Source organism: Balaenoptera physalus (genome assembly GCF_965194825.1).
Source record: "Balaenoptera physalus genome assembly, chromosome: 3".
NCBI classification, from domain to species: Eukaryota; Metazoa; Chordata; class Mammalia; order Artiodactyla; family Balaenopteridae; genus Balaenoptera; species Balaenoptera physalus.
Window position 1 is genome coordinate 76,780,285 of NC_138890.1, and position 22,917 is coordinate 76,803,201.

General features: G+C 35.7%; 1 protein-coding gene across 10 annotated transcripts in view; it reads right to left on the reverse strand.

Annotated features, from left to right (window-relative positions):
- ZNF474 (zinc finger protein 474) overlaps positions 1-21,287 on the reverse strand; it is a 217,692-nt gene extending 196,405 nt beyond the window's left edge. For all 10 annotated transcript variants that reach the window (XM_082457886.1, XM_082457880.1, XM_082457885.1 and 7 more), the window contains exon 1: positions 17,278-21,287. The gene's annotated coding sequence lies outside the window, so the exon portion shown is untranslated. The remainder of the gene's footprint in view (positions 1-17,277) is intronic.
- Positions 21,288-22,917: the final 1,630 nt, after the last annotated feature.

Here is a 22,917-nt window from a genome sequence, read left to right on the forward strand (position 1 = left end):
GTGGTCATGTACTGTAGCATATTATTCAACTCCTGATCCCCAACCCAAGCTGATTGTGTCAGAACTCGGGCATTGGACAAGGGCTATCCATCATAGGCTCACCAGTAGTCTATGACATGGCTGGACATGAACAGATGAACTGGTTCAATCACAATTCCTCTCTTGGAAAAGATAACAGCAATGGTTGCTAAAGCAGAAAGGACACTGAGAAAGAGTTGTGAAGCTGAAGAACAGCAGCATGAAACATCACAACAAATAATTTATGACTAAGAAGAAGACAGACTATGTAGAAGAGCTAAATATTTCTCCAAAGAAGACCTACACAGATGGCCAAAAGGCACATGAAAAGATGTTCAACATCACAAATTATTAGAGGAATGCAAATCAAAACTACAATGAGGTGTCACCTCACACAAATAAGAATGGCCATCATCAAAAAGAGCACAAATAATGAATGCTAAAGAGGGAAAAGGGAACCCTCCTACACCATTGGTGGGAATGTATATTGATGCAGCCACTGTGGAGAACAGTATGGAGGTTCTCTAAAAAAATTAAAATAGAGTTACCATATGATCCTGCAATACCACTCCTGACCATATACCCAGAGAAAACTCTAATTTGAAAAGATATGTGTACCCCAGTGATCATAACAGCATTATTTACAATAGCCAGACATGGAAGCAACCTAAATGTCCACAGACAGATGAATGGATAAGGATAAAGAAGATGTGGTACATATATACAATGGAATATTACTCAGCCATAAAAAGGAACAAAATTGGGTCATTTGTAGACCCAATGGATCTACATTGGGTAGATGTAGATGTGGATGGACCTAGAGAGTGTCATACGGAGTGAAGTACGCCAGAAAGAGAAAAGCTAATAGTGTATAATAATGCATATATGTGGAATCTAGAAAAATGGTACAGATGATTTTATTTGCAAAGCAGAAACAGAGACAAAGACGTAGAGAACAATTGCATGGATACCAAGGGGGAAAGAGGTGGGGTGGGAGGAATTGGGAGACTGGGATTGACACATATACATTATTGATACTATGTATAAAACAGACAACTGATGGAAACATACTGTATAGCACAGGGAACTCTACCTAATGCACTGTGGTAACCTAAATGGGAGGGAAGTCCAAAAGGGAGGGGATATCTGTATGTGTATGGCTGATTCATTTTGTTGTGCAGTGGAGGCTAACACAACATTGTAAAGCAACCATACTCCAATAAAAATTAATAAAAAATAAAATAAAATAAAATAAAAAAGGAGATGTGAAATATATATACAATGGAATATTACTCAGCCATAAAAAGAATGAAATAATGGCATTTGCAGCAACATGGATGGACCTAGAGATTATCATACTAAGTGAAGTAAGTCAAACAAAGACAAATATCATATGATATCACTTGCATGTGGAATCTACAAAAAAATGATACAAATGAACTTATTTACAAAACAGAAATAGACCCACAGACATAGGAAACAAACTTATGGTTACCAAAGAGGAAAGGTGGGGAGGGAGATGGTGGATAAATTAGGAATTTGAGATTAACAGATATAAACTACTCTATATAAAATAGATAAACAATAAGGACCTACCGCATATCACGGAGAACTATATTCAATATCTTGTAATAACCTAATGGAAAAGTATCTGAAAAAGAATATATATACTTGTGTATATATATATATGTGCATATATACATACACACACACACACACACACACACACAAATCACCTTGCTGTACATCTGAAACTAACACAACATTGTAAATCAACTACACTTCAATTTTTAAAAATTAAAAAAAAAAAAGAAGATAGAAAAGAAGGAGATGGAGTGACTGTGGGTGAAACAGGGTAGAGCATGGGAACAGGCCAATGTTGGAACACTCAGGTGAGCAACCATGAGGGGCTGTCACTGCTGCCTGGGTGCAGAAGACATACAATGTTCTTTAGTCTTTATATCTTGCACAATTTCTAGAGAATATCTGCACTCCTGGAAATTTGTGATAATTCTATTAGAGAATGGAAGAAGCTTGTCACAATGTTCCAAATAAGAAATGAGAAATTATATTCAGATGTTACTAATGTCTGTAATGTCAGATATAAAAGAGGAAGAAGGCCACCTCACAGGTGGAAAAGCAGTGACCGGGTCAGGCTTGCAGAGCTTGATTGTGGATAGGGCTCTTTCTTCACCTCCCCCAAAAGGAAAGCAGGTTGGGGTCTCTAGTTCTACTCAGGCTTTTGAAACAATTCAAGAAAGCGAGCCAATGAGTATAGAGCTGAAAAACCAATGGGGATAATACCTGATTATTAACACTGAATAATCAGCAGAAATGAAAAGAACTTGGTTGAAAATTCCTTTGATTTCCCTCTAGAATTCTGAAGCTTTTATAAAAATTACCTATTAATTATTTTGGTGTTTGGCCTGGAGAACAAGAGTCCGCTCAACTTTTTGGCTAGGAATTCCCCTGGAACAGGTAGTTCTTGAGCTTCCTGAGGCCTGGCTGTTTGATTCCCCTGTGTTTCCATGCACATGTATACTTATAATAAATGCCCTAAGTACACTTGAGTCCACTAAGAAGGCCTGGCTGGAGCTGGAATTATTTAATAATTCATTCAGCCCAGAATGCTGCCTCTGGCAGTGGAGCCAGGAACAGATATTTTGGACATAATTTTTGAGTTCCCATTATCACGACCACCATTAGAGATATTTCCAAATAATCCAATCTTTCCATCTATGAGTTAATAGGCTATTACAGTATGTTTACTTCACATATGTATCTGTTAGGATTGTGTGTCAGTACAAATAAAAAGAATCCTACTCTAGTCACTTAAGGAAACAGAGGCATATCTTTTTATCAAAATAAGAAGTCTTTTTTGAAAAAAAGCAATCAGATTCTCAATAATAGTAATGCTTCAGTGATGGTCTTGGCCTTTCCTTCATGGATGCAACTACTGTACTATTACTGTGGCATTATTTGAATTATGTGATCCTACTATCTTCATATAGGACAGATGGACCAATCCTAGGGTCTAGCAGAGCTCTTTTCCTTTGTAGTTTTTCTGTGAAGGTTTGTGGTTATCCTAGCCTCCAGGTGAACGTTTCAGAGAATGCCATCAGCCAAGGTCCATGGGACACCAACAAGAGTCATCGTGAGCATCCTCTTCCTTTCATTCTCCTCCTTTACCTTTCCTGTCCTTTTAGGCCCAGAAGTCCCATCTGCAAAGGCTACTCCACTAAAAGACATATATGGCAATTAACTGCTAAGGTGACTAAAAAGGCTTTTCCTTCCTCTCTGTCTTGAGAATTATTTCATTACTCTGGATCCCAGGGTGGGAAGGTGCAGATGAGACGCATTTAGTAAGTCCCCATTTACTTTCAGTGGGCTTTATAAATGTCTTGTTTTCACTTTTTCTGGTCACTGTTCTTTTCTCACAGTTGTCTTCTGAAGCTTCCATTTAAGTGTTGTAACTATTTGTTCATAGTGTTTCTAGTTTTCTGATTTTTTGAATACCAGAATCTTATAATACCACAATTATATGGGAGAAATAGAATAAGCTGAAATATCTTAAGACATTATAAAATCACTATTTGAAAATGTATAGATTTTAAATCTGTCTTGTATGGAAGACATATGGAAGGATGACACAATTTTAGGCTACAAATTTTTATCTCTCTTGATTAATTATAAAATTCCAGTTACAAAATTAAGATTGAAATAGATTCAGTTACACTATATGTTATTAAACTGTTGGTGAATCACAACATAACCTATTTTATTTAGTCACACATTGGATAGTGTCCATTTCAGTAATTACAGCTAGAACAGTGTTCCTGTGCTACTTATCAGTAAGCATTTCCTGAGAGTCTCTGTGTAAAAGTTTATTTGGAAATTTCTTGTTACCCATAACCACCCCAATAGTTAAAATTATTAAACTCCACTTGACATGGCATTTGACATAAGAAATAGGCTAACTGAAGAGGAAAACGTGGTTTTAATTTTTGTTGATTGAAATGTTATGTGTTTCATATATAATATTGTTCACTTGGAACTGAACAGATAAAGAAATCCAAGATTTATCTTATTTTAATATTGCACAATCATTTGGTATTTTTGAGAGAAAATGCCTTGAAGTGATTCAAATAATATAAAAACTAATTACTTACTACACATTTCTGATTCTAAAATGAGCCACAATATAAATAATTTTTCACAAACTATATGTATTTCCATGCTTTCAATGAATATATACACTTGGCGAGAGGCTGGAATCTTATTAGCTATATTTATTATCACTTTGGTGAGCACTCTGCTTCTAACTGCACACACACACACACACACACACACACACACACATCTCTACACATTTCTCTCCATATTCCTTCTAGGTCAAGAGAACAGACTGACAATCATTGTCAAAATCTTCATTTGGCAGTGAATCCATGCCAGGATTCCAGTCCGTCTAGCATGTATTTGGTAACGATATGCTGGACTGTAACTAGGTCAGATGGTACTAATAAGGACAACTGTTGGCTAAACATTGAATTCTGAGTCTTTCTCCAACCGTGTATTTCTTCTATCTCCAATCCTCACTACTTTTCACTTTGTTCTTTGTTCATTTCACAGTAGTTTTACTAAAATAAACTTTGACCGCATCTTTTGACTTGGGAGAAGTCATACTGATAGTGAAGGCAGGTGAGATGATCATGAGGGTGCCTTCCTTTGCCCCAGCTCTCCAACTAAGTTCTTCATCTTCTTGTGGGCTTGCATGGGAGACGTGGGGTTGGGAGAGGAGAGCAAGAGAAAAGGTAAAAGGGACTAGTAGACACTCTAAAAAAAAGATTTAGTATTTTTTATCCCTGTATAAGTGCATTTTAATGATTCCACAGAAAAGTAAACATTTTATTTTACACTAGTCATCTTCTTATATTTTCTTTCTGCTCACTTTCTCCTCTCCTGTCTTTTTGCTTTTTGCATCTTAATGCCTCTCCTTTCCCGTATTCTTTCACACCTGTCTCCATTCTTCCAGTGATGTTGGAAAACTTCTTGTGATGTTTTGCCTACCCTCCTAAGTTTACTGCCACGCAGGTGAATGGGTGTGCCTCGCCATCCACATGCTGTTTCAGGCATAGTGGGTGAATAACCACTCCCACTGCCTAATCTTTCTTTTTTCAGGGCAGTCATATTCACCTACTTAAGTTATGAAACAAATCCTATACCTCCCCTGACTAAATGTTCCGTGGTTGTTGCACTATTCTCAAAACAAAATCCAAACTCTTGAACCTCTGAAACCTGGTGTGTCCCTAAGCCTCTGCTTTGGTCTCCCTTTACTCTCTCCCACCTGTACTGTGCTTCATCTGTGTTCATCTTTTGGTTCCTCAAATAAACCAAACTCGTTCTCACTCTGGGGTAGGTTAGGGGAGAGACTGAAAAGGAGCTTTGCACATGCTCTTGCCACTGCCTAGAATCTTCCCCATCTTTGCATAGCTTTCTCATTTCATTTTCCAGATCTCTGTTAAAATATCATTGACTCAAACAGACAGACCCTTCCTGACTACTCTTTCTCAAGTAATTTCTTTGTTTCTTCCTAAAACACACACACACAGAAACACACACACGCGTAGACACACATGCAACATACAGAAACACGTGTGCACACATGCACACACATGAACATACACATGCACACATGTACCACTGCCACCACCACTATCACAGTTATGCGCACAGTTATGACAAGGCTGTTTATTTTCTTCACAGCTCTTACAGAATGTTTTTACCTTGTTTGTTTGTTTACTTGTGTAGTATTCGTTTCCTTCACTTGGATGTAACCTCCATGAACATTAGGGGCTCATTTGCTCTCTACATAGTTAGATGCCCAGCACCTAGTCCAGTGCCAGGCACGTTGTAGGCACTGACAAAATATGTTGAATGTTGAATGAGCTGAGTAAGATTAGCTTAATTTTAAACTAAATTTTTAAACAAGAATCAAGCTCATTAATTAAATAGATGAATAAAAACAGAAAAGGACTTTTGGAAAGAAAGGATTAAAAGCTAGTTTTGTGGTATTTTCTCAAGTCTTAGGAATATCTGACCATCTAACCCTTGTTTAATATCCCTAACAATACTAACTCAAGGGATTAGTAATCTGCAGCAATATCTTTTTGGATCCACCTTCTAGAGTAATGAAAATAAAAACAAAAATAAACAAATGGGACCTAATGAAATTAAAAGCTTTTGCACAGCAAAGGAAATAATAAACAAAATGAAAAGACAACCAACAGAATGAGAAAAAATATTTGCAAACAAAGTGACTGAAAGGGTTTAATCTCCAAAATATACAAACAGCTCATGCAGCTCAATATCAAAAAAACAAACAACCTAATCAAAAAATGGGCAGAAGATCTAAATAGACATTTCTCCAAAGAAGACATACGATGGCCAAAAAACACATGAAAAGATGCTCAACATCACTAATTATCAGAGAAATGCAAATCAAAACTACAATGAGGTACCACCTCACCCTGGTCAGAATGGCCATCATCAAAAATCTACAAACAATAAATGCTGGAGAGGGTGGAGAAAAGGGACCCCACCTACACCATTGGTGGGAATGTAAACTGGTACAACCACTATAGAGAACAGTATGCAGGTTCCTTAAAAAACTAAAAATAGAGTTACCATATGATACAGCAATCCCAACCCTGGGCACACATCTGGAGAAAACCATGCTTTGAAAAGATACGTGCATGCCAGTGTTCATAGCAGCACTATTTACAATAGTCAAGACATGCAAGCAACCTAAATGACTATTGAGAGATGAATGGATAAAGCGAATGTGGTACATATATACAATAGAATATTACTCAGACATAAAAAAGAATGAAACAATGCCATTTGCAGCAACATGGATGGACCTAGAGATTATCATACTAAGTGAAGTATGTCAAACAGAGAAAGACAAATATATCACTCATATGTGGAATCTAATTTTAAAAAATGATACAAATGCACGTATTTATAAAACAGAAACAGATTAACAGATTTCGAAAACAAACTCACGGTTACCAAAGGGGAAACGCTGGGGTGGGGTGAGGAATAAACTAGGAGCTTGGGATTAACATATACACCTACTATATATAAAATAGATAACCAACAAGGACCTACTGTATAGCACAGGGAACTCTACTCAATATTCTGTAATAACCTATATGGGTAAAGAATCTGAAAAAGAATGAATATATGTATATGAATAACTGAATCACTTTGCTGTACACTTGAAACTAACACAACATTGTAAATAAACTATATTCCAATAATTTTTAAAAAAGGGATTATCATTCTAGATTTAGAAGCATAACTATAGTCAGTCACTCATATCTGCGGGTTTTGCATCTGCAGAATCAACCAACATCAGATTGAAAATATTTTTTAAACGTCCAGAAAGTTAAAAAAAAAAAAAACTTGAATTTGCCATACACTGGGAACTATTTACATATTATTTACATTGTATTTACAACTATTTACATAGCATTTACTTTGTATTAGGTATTACAAGTAATCTAGAGAGGATTTAAAAGTATACTGGAGGGTGTGCATAGGTCATATGCAAATATTACACCATTTTGTATATGGGACTTTAGCATCCATGAATTTTGGTTCCCACCGGAGGTCCTGGATCCAAACGCCCAAGGATACTGAAGGAAGACTGTCTGTATACCAAATCTAAGAGAAATGAGAACCCAGTCATTGGCTTGGACCAAGCCCTGTACCTTATGGTAAAGACTGCTCATCAAGTAATGAGCAATGAGCATCTATGGCATAGATCTCCCCCCAAGAACAGAGCTAGACAAGCACACAGAGGTAGCCTTATGATTAGGTAGACACACGTATCGGGTGCTGTATGACTAGGTAGAAAACTGAAGGAAAAACACAGATAGAGTTAGGATTTCTTGAGCTAAGCTTATTCATATATTGTCTTTCTTGACCACATGCATTCTGAATGCATATTACTTTCAAAGTTTAATTCTCCTTGGAAGTCATATTTCTTCTGAAGAGAGCCCCCCAATGTACCAGGCACTCCAAGGAAGAACAGTTTCGAGGTCACAGTTCTTTAAATGTCAATGTATAATTTTGGAAGATATTTTATCAGAATTTCTTGAAGATTAGAACAAGTGTTGACAAACTAGGGCTCACGGGTCAAACCTGGCCAGCCATCCAACTCTTTTTGCAAATCAGGTTTTACTGGAACAGAGCCATGCTTATTCATTTATGTATTTGTCTTGACTGCTTTTGCCTACGAGGGCTAAATTATTTACTACGTGGCCATTTATAGGAAAAGTTTCCTAACCCCTGAATTAGAGCATACAAATGAGACTCCATTTTATTTTAACAGTGAAACATCCAATTATTAATCAATGTGAATCTACAAAATAGCACACAGCGCAACCAGAATCCTACTAAATTTTGTTTGCAGAGAACTCCATTAGCCTCCTCGTAGAGGCTTCTCTGAAATAAATGTTTGGTTGCACTGCACTGTGAAAATTCTATTTTCAGTTTGTCATCACTTTTGAACTGTTAACAACTTGCCTCTTTTACATTTTCCTTTCCTGTTGCCCCCAACACTGTGTGTGCCTCCTGCTGTATTTGTATACTGTAATATTTAGAAAAGCTTTCTCTATGTTTTTAAGACTCCATGGGAATCTCCACTGCTGCCTCAGGAAGGGTGCTCTGGAAACATTTACATTCTTCACCACTCACAACTTATTTCTTGAATTGCATGTACTCCTGAAAATGTTTCATTCACCAGAGAGTTTGGGGAAATTACTTAAAATAATAATATTGATCAGGAAACCTACCCAAGCCTCTTAGATAGCCTCATCCACCAGAGGGCAGACAGCAGAAGCAAGAAGAACAACAGTCCTGCAGCCTGTGGATGAAAAACCACATTCACAGAAATATAGACAAGATGAAAAGGCAGAGAGCTATGTACCAGATGAAGGAACAAGATAAAACCCCAGAAAAACAACTAAATGAAGTGGAGATAGGCAACCTCTAGAAAAAGAATTCAGAATAATGATAGTGAAGATGATCCAGCACCTCGGAAAAAGAATGGAGGCAAAGATCGACAAGATGCAAGAAATGTTTAACAAAGACCTAGAATAATTAAAGAACAAACAAACAGAGATGAACAATACAATAACTGAAATGAAAACTACACTAGAAGGAATCAATAGCAGAATAACTGAGGCAGAAGAACGGATAAGTGACCTGGAAGACAGAATGGTGGAATTCACTGCTGCAGAACAGAATAAAGAAAAAAGAATGAAAAGAAATGAAGACAGCCTAAGAGACCTCTGGGACAACATTAAACGCAGCAACATTCGCATTATAGGGGTCCTAGTAGGAGAAGAGAGAGAGAAAGGACCTGAGAAAATATTTGGAGAGATTATAGTCAAAAACTTCCCTAACATGGGAAAGGAAATAGCCACCCAAGTCCAGGAAGCACAGAGAGTCCCATACAGGATAAACTCAAGGAGAAACACGTCAAGACACATAGTAATCAAATTGGCAAAAATTAAAGACAAAGAAAAATTATTGAAAGCAGCAAGGGAAAAAGGACAAATAACATACAAGGGAACTCCCATAAGGTTAACAACTGATTTCTCAGCAGAAACTCTACAACCCAGAAGGGAGTGGCATGATATATTTAAAGTGATGAAAGGGAAGAACCTACAACCAAGATTACTCTACCTGGCAAGGATTTCATTCAGATTTGATGGAGAAATCAAAAGCTTTACAGACAAGCAAAAGCTAAGAGAATTCAGCACCACCAAACCAGCTCTACAACAAATGCTAAAGGAACTTCTCTAAGTGGGAAACACAAGAGAAGAAAAGGACCTACAAAAACAAAAACAAAACAATTAAGAAAATGGTCATAGGAACATACCTTAAACGTGAATGGATTAAATGTTCCAACCAAAAGACACAGGCTTGCTGAATGGATACAAAAACAAGACCCATATATATGCTGTGTACAAGAGACCCACTTCAGACCTAGGGACACATACAGACTGAAAGTGAGGGGATGGAAAAAGATATTCCATGCAAATGGAAATCAAAAGAAAGCTGGAGTAACAATACTCATATCAGATAAAATAGACTTTAAAATAAAAAATGTTACAAGAGACAAGGAAGGACACTACATAATGATCTAGGGATCAATCCAAGAAAAGATATAACAATTATAAATATATATGCACCCAACATAGCAGCACCTCGATACATAAGGCAACTACTAACAGCCATAAAAGAGCAAATCGACAGTAACACAATAATAGTGGGGGCCTTTAACACCTCACTTACACCAATGGACAGATCATCCAAAATGAAAATAAATAAGGAAACAGAAGTTTTCAATGACACAATAGACCAGATAGATTTAATTGATATTTATAGGACATTCCATCCAAAAACAGATTACATTTTCTTCTCAAGTGTGCATGGAAGATTCTCCAGGATAGATCACATCTTGGGTCACAAATCAAGCCACAGTAAATTTAAGAAAATTGAAATCATATCAAGCATTTTTTCTGACCACAATGCTATGAGATTAGAAATCAATTACAGGGAAAAAAACGTAAAAAACACAAACACATGGAGGCTAAACAATACGTTACTAAATAACCGAGAGATCACTGAAGAAATCAAAGAGGAAATCAAAAAATACCTAGAGACAGATGACAATGAAAACACGACGATCCAAAATCTATGGGATGCAGCAAAAGCAGTTCTAAGAAGGAAGTTTATAGCTATACAAGCCTACCTCAAGAAACAAGAAAAATCTCAAATAAACAGCCTAACCTTACACCTAAAGGAACTAGAGAAAGAAGAACAAACAAAACCCAAAGTTAGCAGAAGGAAAGAAATCATAAAGATCAGAGCAGAAATAAATGAAATAGAAACAAAGAAAACAATAGCAAAGAACAATAAAATTAAAAGCTGGTTCTTTGAAAATATAAACAAAATTGATAAACCATTAGCCAGACTCATCAAGAAAAAAAGGGAGGGGACTCAAGTCAATAAAATTAGAAATGAAAAAGGACAGGTTACAACAGACACTGCAGAAATACAAAGCATCTTAAGAGACTACTACAAGCAACTTTATGCCAATAAAATGGATAACCCAGAAGAAATGGACAAATTCTTAGAAAGGTATAACCTTCCAAGACTGAACCAGGAAGAAATAGAAAATATGAACAGACCAATCACAAGCACTGAAATTGAAACTGTGATTAAAAATTTTCCAACAAATAAAAGCCCAGGACCAGATGGCTTCACAGGTGAATTCTATCAAACATTTAGAGAAGAGCTAACACCCATTCTTCTCAAACTCTTCCAAAACATTGCAGAGGAAGGAACATTCCCAAACTCATTCTATGAGGCCACCATCACCCTGATACCAAAACGAGACAAAGATACTACAAAAAAAGAAAATTACAGACCAATATCACTGATGAATATAAATGCAAAAATCCTCAACAAAATACTAGCAAACAGAATCCAAAAGCACATTAAAAGGATCATACAGCATGATCAAGTGGGATTTATCCCAGGGATGTAAGGATTCTTCAATATACGCAAATCAAACAAAGTGATACACCATATTAACAAATTGAAGAATAAAAACTATATGATCATCTCAATAGATGCAGAAAAAGCTTTCAACGAAATTTAACACCGATTTATGATAAAAACTCTCCAGAAAGTGGGCATAGAGGGAACCTACCTCAACATAATAAAGGCCATATATGACAAACCCACAGCAAACATAATTCTCAATGGTGAAAAACTGAAAGCATTTCCTCTAAGATCAGGAACAAGACAAGAATGTCCAATCTTGCCACTGTTATTCAAAATAATTTTGGAAGCCCTAGCCACGACAATCAGAGAAGAAAAAGAAATAAAAGGAATACAAATCAGAAAAGAAGAAGTAAAACTGTCACTGTTTGCAGATGACATGATACTATACATAGATAATCCTAAAAATGCCACCAGAAAACTACTAGAGCTAATCAATGAATTTGGTAAAGTTGCAGGATACAAAATTAATGCACAGAAATCTCTTGTATTCCTATACACTAATGATGAAAAATCTGAAAGAGAAATTAAGGAAACACTTCCATTTATCATGCCAACAAAAAGAATAAAATACCTAGGAATAAACCTACCTAGGGAGACAAAAGACCTGTATGCAGAAAACTATAAGACACTGATGAAAGACATTAAAGATGATAAAAACAGATGGAGAGATATACCATGTTCTTGGATTGGAAGAATCAATATTGTGAAAATGACTATACTACCCAAAGCAATCTACAGATTCAATGCAATCCCTATCAAATTATAAATGGCATTTTTTACAGAACTAGAACAAAAAATCTTAAAATTTGTATGGAGACACAAAAGACCCCGAATAGCCAAAGCAGTCTTGAGGGAAAAATACGGAGCGGGAGGAATCAGACTCCCTGACTTCAGACTATACAACAAGGCCACAGTAATCAAGACAATATGGTACTGGCACAAAAACAGAAACATAGATCAATGGAACAAGATAGAAAGCCCAGAGATAAACCCACGCACCTATCGTCAACTAATCTATGACAAAGGAGGCAAGGATATACAATGGAGAAAAGACAGTCTCTTCAATAAGTGGTGCTGGAAAAACTGGACAGCTACATGTAAAAGAATGAAATTAGAACACTCCCTAATACCATACACAAAAATAAACTCAAAATGGATTCGAGACCTAAATGTAAAACCGGACACTATAAAACTCTTAGAGGAAAACATAGGAAGAACACTCTATGACATAAATCACAGCAAGATCCTTTTTGACCCAGCTCCTAGAGTAATGGAAATAAAATCAAAAATAAACAAATGGAACCTGATGAAACTTAAAAGCTTTGCCACAGCAAAGGAAACCATAAACAAGATGAAAAGACAACCCTCAGAATGGGAGAAAATATTTGCAAATGAAGCAACTGACAAAGGATTAATCTCCAAAATTTACAAGCAGCTCATGCAGCTCAATATCAAAAAACAAGCAACCCAATCCACAAATGGGCAGAAGACCTAAATAGACATTTCTCCAAAGAAGACCTACAGATGGCCAAGAAGAACATGAAAAGCTGCTCAACATCACTAATTATTAGAGAAATGCAAATGAAAACTACAATGAGGTATCACCTCACACCAGTTAGAATGGGCATCATCAGAAAATCTACAAACAACAAATGCTGGAGAGGGTGTGGAGAAAAGGGAACCCTCTTGCACTGTTGGTGGGAATGTAAATTGATACAGCCACTATGGAGAACAATATGGCGGTTCCTTAAAAAACTAAAAATAGAATTACCATATGACCCAGCAATCCCACTACTGGGCAAATACCCAGAGAAAACCGTAATTCAAAAAGACACATGCACCCGAATGTTCATTGCAGCACTATTTACAATAGCCAGGTCATGGAAGCAACCTAAATGCCCATCAACAGACGAATGGATAAAGAAGTTGTGGTACATATATACAATGGAATATTACTCAGCCATAAAAAGGAACGAAATTGGATCATTTGTTGAGACGTGGATGTATCTAGAGACTGTCATACAGAGTGAAGTAGGTCAGAAAGAGAAAAACAAATATCGTATATTAACGCATGTGTGTGGAACCTAGAAAAAGGGTACAGATGAACCAGTTTGCAGGGCAGAAGTTGAGATACAGATGTAGAGAACAAACGTATGGACACCAAGGGGGGAAAGCCACAGGGTGTGGGGATGGTGGTGTGATGAATTGGGTGATTGGAATTGACATGTATACACTGATGTGTATAAAATTGATGACTAATAAGAACCTGATGTATTAAAAAATAAATAAAGTAAAATTCAAAAATTAAAAAAAAATATTAGAAGAAAATAATATTCATTTAAATTATATAGATCCAGAGAAGAAACAGCTATATTAAGGTCCAGTTTGTGAACAAAGTTCTCTTAGAAATAATATATAAGATTCAATTTCTAAAACAAGTTGGAAAATGCAACTGACCGAAATGATAACTTACATTCTCAGGCACGAAAGAAATGGATATTTATGACAGTGATAGCAAACCTGGAAAGACTGAGGAAATGTTTTTCCTTATTAAGCATTTGAGTGCTGATAATTTTCTGTCAATTCATAGGAATGCATAAAAACTTTTAATCTGATGCTTATTTTATCAGGCATAGGGGTGTTTTTCTCTGTAATTGTGAGACATACACTGTTAAACAGGCAATAGAGTAGAGATTATAAATATTGTTTCCTTACAGAAATTATGAACAAAGAAATATTTTCCTCCCACTTTCCTTGTCTAGAACAGTGTTTGGAATACAGTAGACACTCAATAAATTATTGAACGAATGAAAATTAAGTTCAAGCTACATTCTGTATAAATGGGTTTGAAAAATGCATCCCTTTTACTGGTATTATCATTCTTGATTAAATTTATAACTGTATATTTTTGGCTTTTGCTTATTATAGAATCGCTTAAAATCAGATTACTGCCTAGGTAAAGATTTGGACAACATACAAGACAGAATGCCCAACCTGATTCAAACACTTGTGCATGGCTCCATCGGCAAGCAGTCATGGAAGGACTCAACTTGTGTATCTGTTTTGAATATTTGTTTCATTACATACAAGCCAAGATGAGCTGGCTTATTAAAAATTAATGATGCCAATAAAGACAAATAAATAGATTAATGTAGCGGAATAGAGTCCAGAAATATGGCTGATTCACATATGTGATCAATTCTTTTTTGACAAAGATGCCAAGACACTTCAATAGAGTGAGGAAAATCTTTTAAACAAATGATGGTGGAACCACTGGATTCATGTAGCGGAAAAATGAATATCAACCATCTACTGTCACCAAACACAAAAATTAACTCAAGGTGGATCATAGAACTACATATAATAATTAAAACTATAAAGCTTCTAGAAGAAAGTATAGGAAAATACTTTATGACCTCAATATTTTCAAAGATTTCTTAGACAAAACACAAAAAGCACTAAACATAAAAGAAAAAGAATTTAAAATTTTACTTCATATAAATTAGAAACTTCTACTCTTTAAAAAATACCATTAAGAAAATTAAAAGATAAGCCACAGATTGGGAAGAAATGTTTTCAATACATATATATGACACATATATGGCAAACAACCCAATATGGGTTGTCTAATTTGGGCAAAAGCTTTGAATAGATTATTCACAACAGAAAATGTATAAAATATAAATAAGCTCATGAAACAATAGTAAATATCATTAGTTGTTCGTCAGGAAAATGCAAATTAAAACCACAGAGATACCACTGTACACACACTAGGGTGGATAAATTTTTAAAAATTGCCAGTACCAAGTGTTAGTATGTGAAAAGACCAAAACTCCCATATATGTCTGGTGGGCATGTGAAACATTACAACCACTCTGGAGAACCATTTGGCAATTTCTCATAAAGTTAAATATATACCTACCTAATGACATGGACATTCTGTCTCTAAATAATTATCCTAGATAAATGAAAATATATGTCCACAAATAGAATATAAAACAAATGTTCATAACAGCTCTTAACAGTGAAAAACTGGAAACAACATAAATACACATTAACAGGTAAATGGATAAACCAATTATGGCACATTCATACAACAGAATATTACTCCACAATAAAAATGAACAAATTACACACAATGACATAGATCTCTTTCAAAAATATTATACTGAATAAAAGAAATAATATGCAAAAGAGAATATACTGAATTATTTCATTTATATGAAATTCTAAACAGGCAAAGCTAATCTGTGGCAGAAAGTAGATCAGTGATTACTTGGTGGGTAGGTGGGTGGAGAATGAAATACAAAGTTAATAGACATGCTCTTATATTTTACCATTGGTGGTAAAACGGATGTAATCACTTGTCAAAACTCATCAGACTGTGTACTTAAAATGGGTGCATTTTATTGTATGTGAATTATGTATCAATAAAGATGATATAAAAAGAAAAACACATTTAAAACGGGCAAGAAATATGAATAGGTACTTAACAAAAAAGAAATGCAAATCTCCAACAAGCTCGTGTAAAAATGCTTAACTTCATTAGTCATGAAGGAAATGCAAATTATAATAACAGTGACATATCGTTTCATGCTCCTTATAAAGTTAAACATATGTCTACCCTATCATCCAACAGTTTTAGTCCTAGGTCTGAACCCAAGATAAATGAAAACATATGTCCACTGAAAGACTTGTGCAAGAATGTTTAGATCAGCTTTAGTTATAGGAGACCCAAACTGGAAACAAACCAAATATCAATCAATAGGAAAATAGATAAACAGATGTGGAATAATTCTATACTGCATTAATACTCACCTATAAAAGGAATTGAACTACTTATATACACAGCAACAGGAACAATCTCAAAAACATTCTGCTGAGCCAATGAAGTCAGATACAAGAATACATACTGTATGATTCTACTCATATAGAATTCATGAACAGCCAAATTATTCTCTAGTAATAGAAATCACAACAGTGGTTGCCTATGGAGGGGAGACTGACTGGAAGGGATGTGAGGAAACTTTCTGAGTGATAGAAATGTCCTATGTCTTGATTAAGGTGATGGTTTACATGGTTGTATATATATGTATCAAATTCATTGTTTTTTAGGAACTTGAATTTAAACTTAAGATCAGTTACATTTCACTGCGTGTGAATTTTATCCCAGTTGAAAAAAAACTACCAAGTCAACTGAGTAACTATAGCCTTTATCACCCCTTTTCTTTCATGGGTAATCTGGCTTATAAACATATAATTCTGAATTTATGTTAAAAATATATTTTATCAACTTTTCTTGAGAAAATTTTAAAAATCATCCCTTTAAATGGAATTTGATTCTTTCAGCCATTAAAACATTTAATCCATAGTTCAATTATTGTCAGAATCATCCAATGAAGTAAAACGATATTTGTTCATCTGTTTAGTAGTATTTGAGTTTTTTTTTTAACTTAAGAACTGGTTACTTTTCTTTGGATTCCTTTTCTATAGCAAGGAAATATTACTACATAGTGGTAAGAAGGAAGTGGAAGAGATCAAGATTATTATTGCTAGTTGAAAGGTAAGATTTGAGACAGACAACCAAGAAAGAACACCTTCTGGGAGACTCACCTTGTAATATTTGTTCTTTATCTTTCAATTTTGGCTTTTGTCATGGCCTGCTGAACCCCTCAGTGAGGGAGCTGGTGGAAACAGGAGCAGAATAGCTGGGAGCTCCACGATTCACATCCCCTCTTGCAAGAGTTCATGTAGTATGTGAGGCTGGCTGCCTGGAACAGGAACCCCAGCCTTTGTTGCCAGGATGTATCCTGGCAACCTGTCAACAAAAGGGACAGGACTGAGTTCTATAGTAACAGATTGGAAAACTCCAAAACAAGGGGTGAAGAAACTCAGAAACAGACAGCAAAATAGGTATGGATCTCAACTTTCTTTGAAGTTGACTCTGGGAGTTTTACCAGTGGACTAAACATCACAGAAAGGGAGGCAGATTAATTTAAGTCACAAGGCTCCTCTTGGCAATGGAATGGGGTGGAAACACTTTTTTTTTTTTCCTAAGGAAGAAAAAAAATTACTGATTGTCCTATTAATTTTTTCTAGGGTCTTTAAAAAGTATCGTCTATATAGGACAGCTTGGCCTCTTCTAAAAGAGGGAGATGGATATTCTCCATGGTTCTCAAAGTGTGCGTTGGTCCAAAATATAATGAAATGCAAGATGCAGAAGATAATTAGTTTATTTTCTAATGTGTCTTAAAATATAGAAAACATTTTTAAAAACTAAGGTCAACATTTAAAACTGTATCTAAAATAAAGATTTTTTTAAAACCCTACATTTAAAAAGACTCTGAGATATTAAGCTAATCATAGTACAATCCTAAAAAAATTATTTTTTAAATTCTGTATGTACTAAACCTGATGAGGTAAAAAAGTTTACTAACATAGGAGAAAGTCCATAATATATTTCTAAATGAAAAAGAGAAGCTACAAAGCAGAATAAATAATATGATCTCATTAAAATGTGCGTGTGTGTGTCTGTGTATGCATGCACATGCCCACATGCATGAGCTGAAAGAACATATACTAAAATGTTAACAGCAGTTAGCACTGGATGATGAAATTAAGAAACATTTTATTAAATGTTCTTTAGGGCTAGGAATTAAGGGAAACAACTCTAACTTTCAAGATTCCAAAATCCTGGACTTCCCTGGTGGCACAGTGGTTAAGCATTGGCCTGCCAGAATAAAGAAAAAATAATGAAAAGAATTGAGGACAGTCTCAGAGACCTCTGTGACAACATTAAATGCACCAACATTCGAATTATAGGGGTCTCAGAGGAAGAGAAAAAGAAAGGGTCTGAGAAAATATTTCGAGAGATTATAGTCAAAAACTTCCCTAAAGGAAATAGTCAATCAAGTCCAGGAAGGGCTGAGAGCACCATGCAGGATAAACCCAAAGAGAAACATGCCGAGACACATATTAATCAAACTATCAAAAATTAAATACAAGGAAAAATATTAAAAGCAGCAAGGGAAAAGCAACAAATAACATACAAGGGAATCCCCATAAGGTTAACAGCTGATCTATCAGCAGAAGCTCTGTAAGCCAGAAGGGAGTGGCAGGACATATTTAAAGTGATGAGAGGGAAAAACCTACAACCAAGATTACTCTACCCAGCAAGGATCTCATTCAGATTCGATGGAGAAATTAAAACCTTTCCAGACAAGTAAAAGTTAAGAGAATTCAGCACCACCAAACCAGTTCTACAACAAATGCTAAAGGAACTTCACTAGGCGGGAAACACAAAAGAAGGAAAAGACCTACAAAAACAAACACAAAACAATTAAGAAAATGGTAATAAGAACATACATATCGATAATTACCTTAAATGCAAATGGATTAAATGCTCCAGCCAAAAGACATAAACTGGCTGAATGGTTACAAAAACAAGACCTGTATATAGGCTGTCTCCAAGAGACCCACTTCAGACCTAGGGACACATACAGACTGAAAGTGAGGGGATGGAAAAAGATATTCCATGCAAATGGATATCAAAAGAAAGCTGGAGTAGCAACTCTCATATCAGACAAAATAGACTTTAAAATAAAGACTACTACAAGAGACAAAGAAGGACACCACATAATGATCCAGGGATCAATCCAAGAAGAAGATGTAACAATTGTAAATATTTATGCATCCAACATCGGAGCACTTCAATACATAAGGCAGATGTTAACAGCCATAAAAGAGGAAATCGACAATAACACAATCATAATAGGGGACTTTAACACCCCACTTTCACCAATGGACAGATCAACCAAAATGAAAATAAATAAGGAAACACAAGCTTTAAATGACACATTAAACAAGATGGGCTTAATTGATATTTAAAGGACATTCTATCCAAAAACAACAGAATACACTTTCTTCTCAAGTGCTCATGGAATATTCTCCAGGATAGACCATATCTTGGGTCACAAAACAAACCTTGGTAAATTTAAGAAAATTGAAATCATATCAAATACCTTTTCTGACCACAACGCTGTGAGATTAGAAATCAGTTACAGGAAAAAAACTGTAAAAAATACAAACACATGGAGACTAAACAATACACTACTAAATAACCAAGAGATCACTGAAGAAATCAAAGAGGAAATCAAAAAATACCTAGAAACAAATGACAATAAAAACATGATGACCCAAAACCTATGGGATGCAGCAAAAGCTGTTCTAAGAGGGAAGTTTATAGCAATATGATCCTACTACAAGAAACAAGAAAAATCTCAAATAAACAACCTAACTTTACACCTAAAGCAATTAGAGAAAGAAGAAAAAAAGAAAACCTTAAAGTTAGCAGAAGGAAAGAAATAATAAAGATCAGATCACAAATAAATGAAGAAGAAATGAAGGAAACAATAGCAAAAATCCACAAAACTAAAAGCTGGTTCTTTGAGAAGATAAATAAAATTGAAAAACCATTAGCCAGACTCATCAAGAAAAAAAGGGGGAAGACTCAATTCAACAGAATTAGAAATGAGAAAGGAAAAGTAACAACTGACACTGCAGAAATACAAAGGATCATAAGAGATTACTACAAGCAACTGTATGGCAATAAAATGGACAACCTGGAAGTAATGGACAAATTCTGAGAAAAGCACAACCTTCTGAGACTGAAAGCAGGAAGAAATAGAAAATATGAAGAGATCAATCAAAAGCACTGAAATTGAAACTGTGATTAAATATCTTCCAACAACAAAAGCCCAGGACCAGACAGTTTCACAGGTGAATTCTAACAAACATTTAGAGAAGAGCTAACACCTATCCTTCTCAAAATCTTCCAAAAAAATTGAAGAAAAAGGAACACTACCAAACTCATTCTCTGAGGCCACCATCACCCTGCTACCAAACCAGACAAAGATGTCACAAAAAAAGAAAACTATAGGCCAATATCTCTGATGAACATAGATGCAAAAATCCTCAAAAAAATACTAGCAAACAGAATCCAACAGACATTAAAAGGATCATACACCATGATCAAGTGGGGTTTATCCCAGGAAGCAAGGATCCTTCAGTATATGCAAATCAATCAGTGTGATTCACCATATTAGCAAACAGAAGAATAAAAACCATAAGATCATCTCAGTAGATGCAGAAAAAGCGTTCAACAAAATTCAACACCCATTTATGATAAAAACTCTCCAGAAAGTAGGCATAGAGGGAACCTACCTCAACATAATAAAGGCCATATATGACAAACCCACAGCCAACATCGTTCTCAATGGTGAAAAACTGAAACCATTTCCTCTAAGATCAGGAATAGGACAATGTTGCCCATTCTCACCACTATTATTCAACATAGTTTTGGAAGTTTTAGCCACAGCAATCAGAGAAGAAAAAGAAAAAAAGGAATCCAAATCGGAAAAGAAGAAGTAAAACTGTCACTATTTGCAGATGACATGATACTATACATAGATAATCCTAAAGATGCTACCAGAAAACTACTAAAGCTAATCAATTTATTTGGTATACTAGCAGGATATAAATTAATGCACAGAAATCTCTTGCATGCCTATATAGTAACGATGAATAATCCGAAAGAGAAATTAAGGAAACACTCCAATTTACCATTACAACAAAAATGGTTGCTCACTTTGTTATACAGCAGAAACTAACACAACATTGTAAAGCAATTATACTCCAATAAAGATGTTAAGAAAAAAAAAAAGAATCTGCCTGCCAATGCAGGGGACATGGGTTCGATCTCTGTTCTGGGAAGATCCCAAACGTGGAGCAGAGCAACTAAGACCATGCACCACAATTACTGAGCCTGCAGTCTAGAGCCCGTGCGCCGCAACTACTGAAGCCTGCATGCCACTACTACTGAAGCCCACGCACCTAGAGCCAGTGCCACAAGAATGAGAAACCTGTGCAACGCAACAAAGAGTAGCCCCTGCTTGCTGCAAGTAGAGAAAGCCCACATGCAGCAACAAAGACCCAATGCAGCCAATAAATAAATAAATAAAAATAAACTGCACATAAAAAAAAAAGATTCCAAAATCCTGCCCCTCACCCCCAGATAACTGAATTGGTATATATAAGTAATTCACAGGACTATTAATTCTGTTGAAATGACTTCAGACCACACAATCTAAAAGACCTCACTGGATAATGAAGTTTCACATCGAACACTATATATTGTTCTAGAGATGAGCAGATAAGTCCTCTATAGAGATTTATAGTTATCTCAATTATACTATCACATTAAATAGTTCTAATTTGGGTGCTTTTCTCCTGAAAACTTTCATAAGATGCCATATATAGATGATAAAGCATGTCTAAAATGATTAAAGAGCTGCTATGAGAGTGACTAAATATTGAGATGGCGAAAGAAAACTTAGTTTTACATTTGGCTTCTTACAAACTTGTGGGTCCCTACTTCACATATTTCTTACTTTATACAAACTGCATGCTTCTTTGGCCCTATTGTGAGCTAAACAAGATATTTCTCTAAAGAAATTGTCCAATAAATAAACACCATCCCAAATGCACACACAGTATTCAGTCTAGTGGCCAGCTATTTGAGCCAGATGGCAGAAGAACAAATAGGAAATGCTGGCCTAGGACAGGACAACCCCGGGAAAACACCAGGAGAGCAGATATTTCCCTGCTAAAATAGGGCAAGAAGTTCTTTATCTGGACTAGAGTGACTGCTCTCAGGAGGCCTGAGAATAACAGCTCTTCCAGCAGTGGGCACATGTGTTAGCTGGGTCACTAATGGTGCATTCACAGCCCTCTCTTCCTTTAGTGGGGTTGCTGAGTTGCCAGCTGCTTTTCTGCATTCATCCGAGATGCTTCGGAAAGTGACTGGAGAGCAACCTTTGTTTTCTTCCAAATTCTGGACCCATTTGAAATTCTTTGGTTTGTAGCTTCAGCTTAAATTGAACTTCCTGGTGTTCAAATTTATTTCATCTTGGCAAAACAGGCCTTCCTAGGTATCTTTCTCTTCTCTCTCTCTCTCTCTCTAACTTTTAAAGGAACAAAAACTTTTAAGCAGCTTATTTAAAAAAAAAACACCAAGCTCAAAAAGCCATCTTGGACATCATATAGCTTTACAACACAGTCTTTTGATGAGTTAAGTGTAAATGAAGCAGAAACATATGGATTCCATTTCCTATAAATCACACATGATCCTCAAAAAGCAAGGGAGAATGTACTCAGCACAGTGTATTCTGTTTTGTTGAACTCAAAACATCTGAA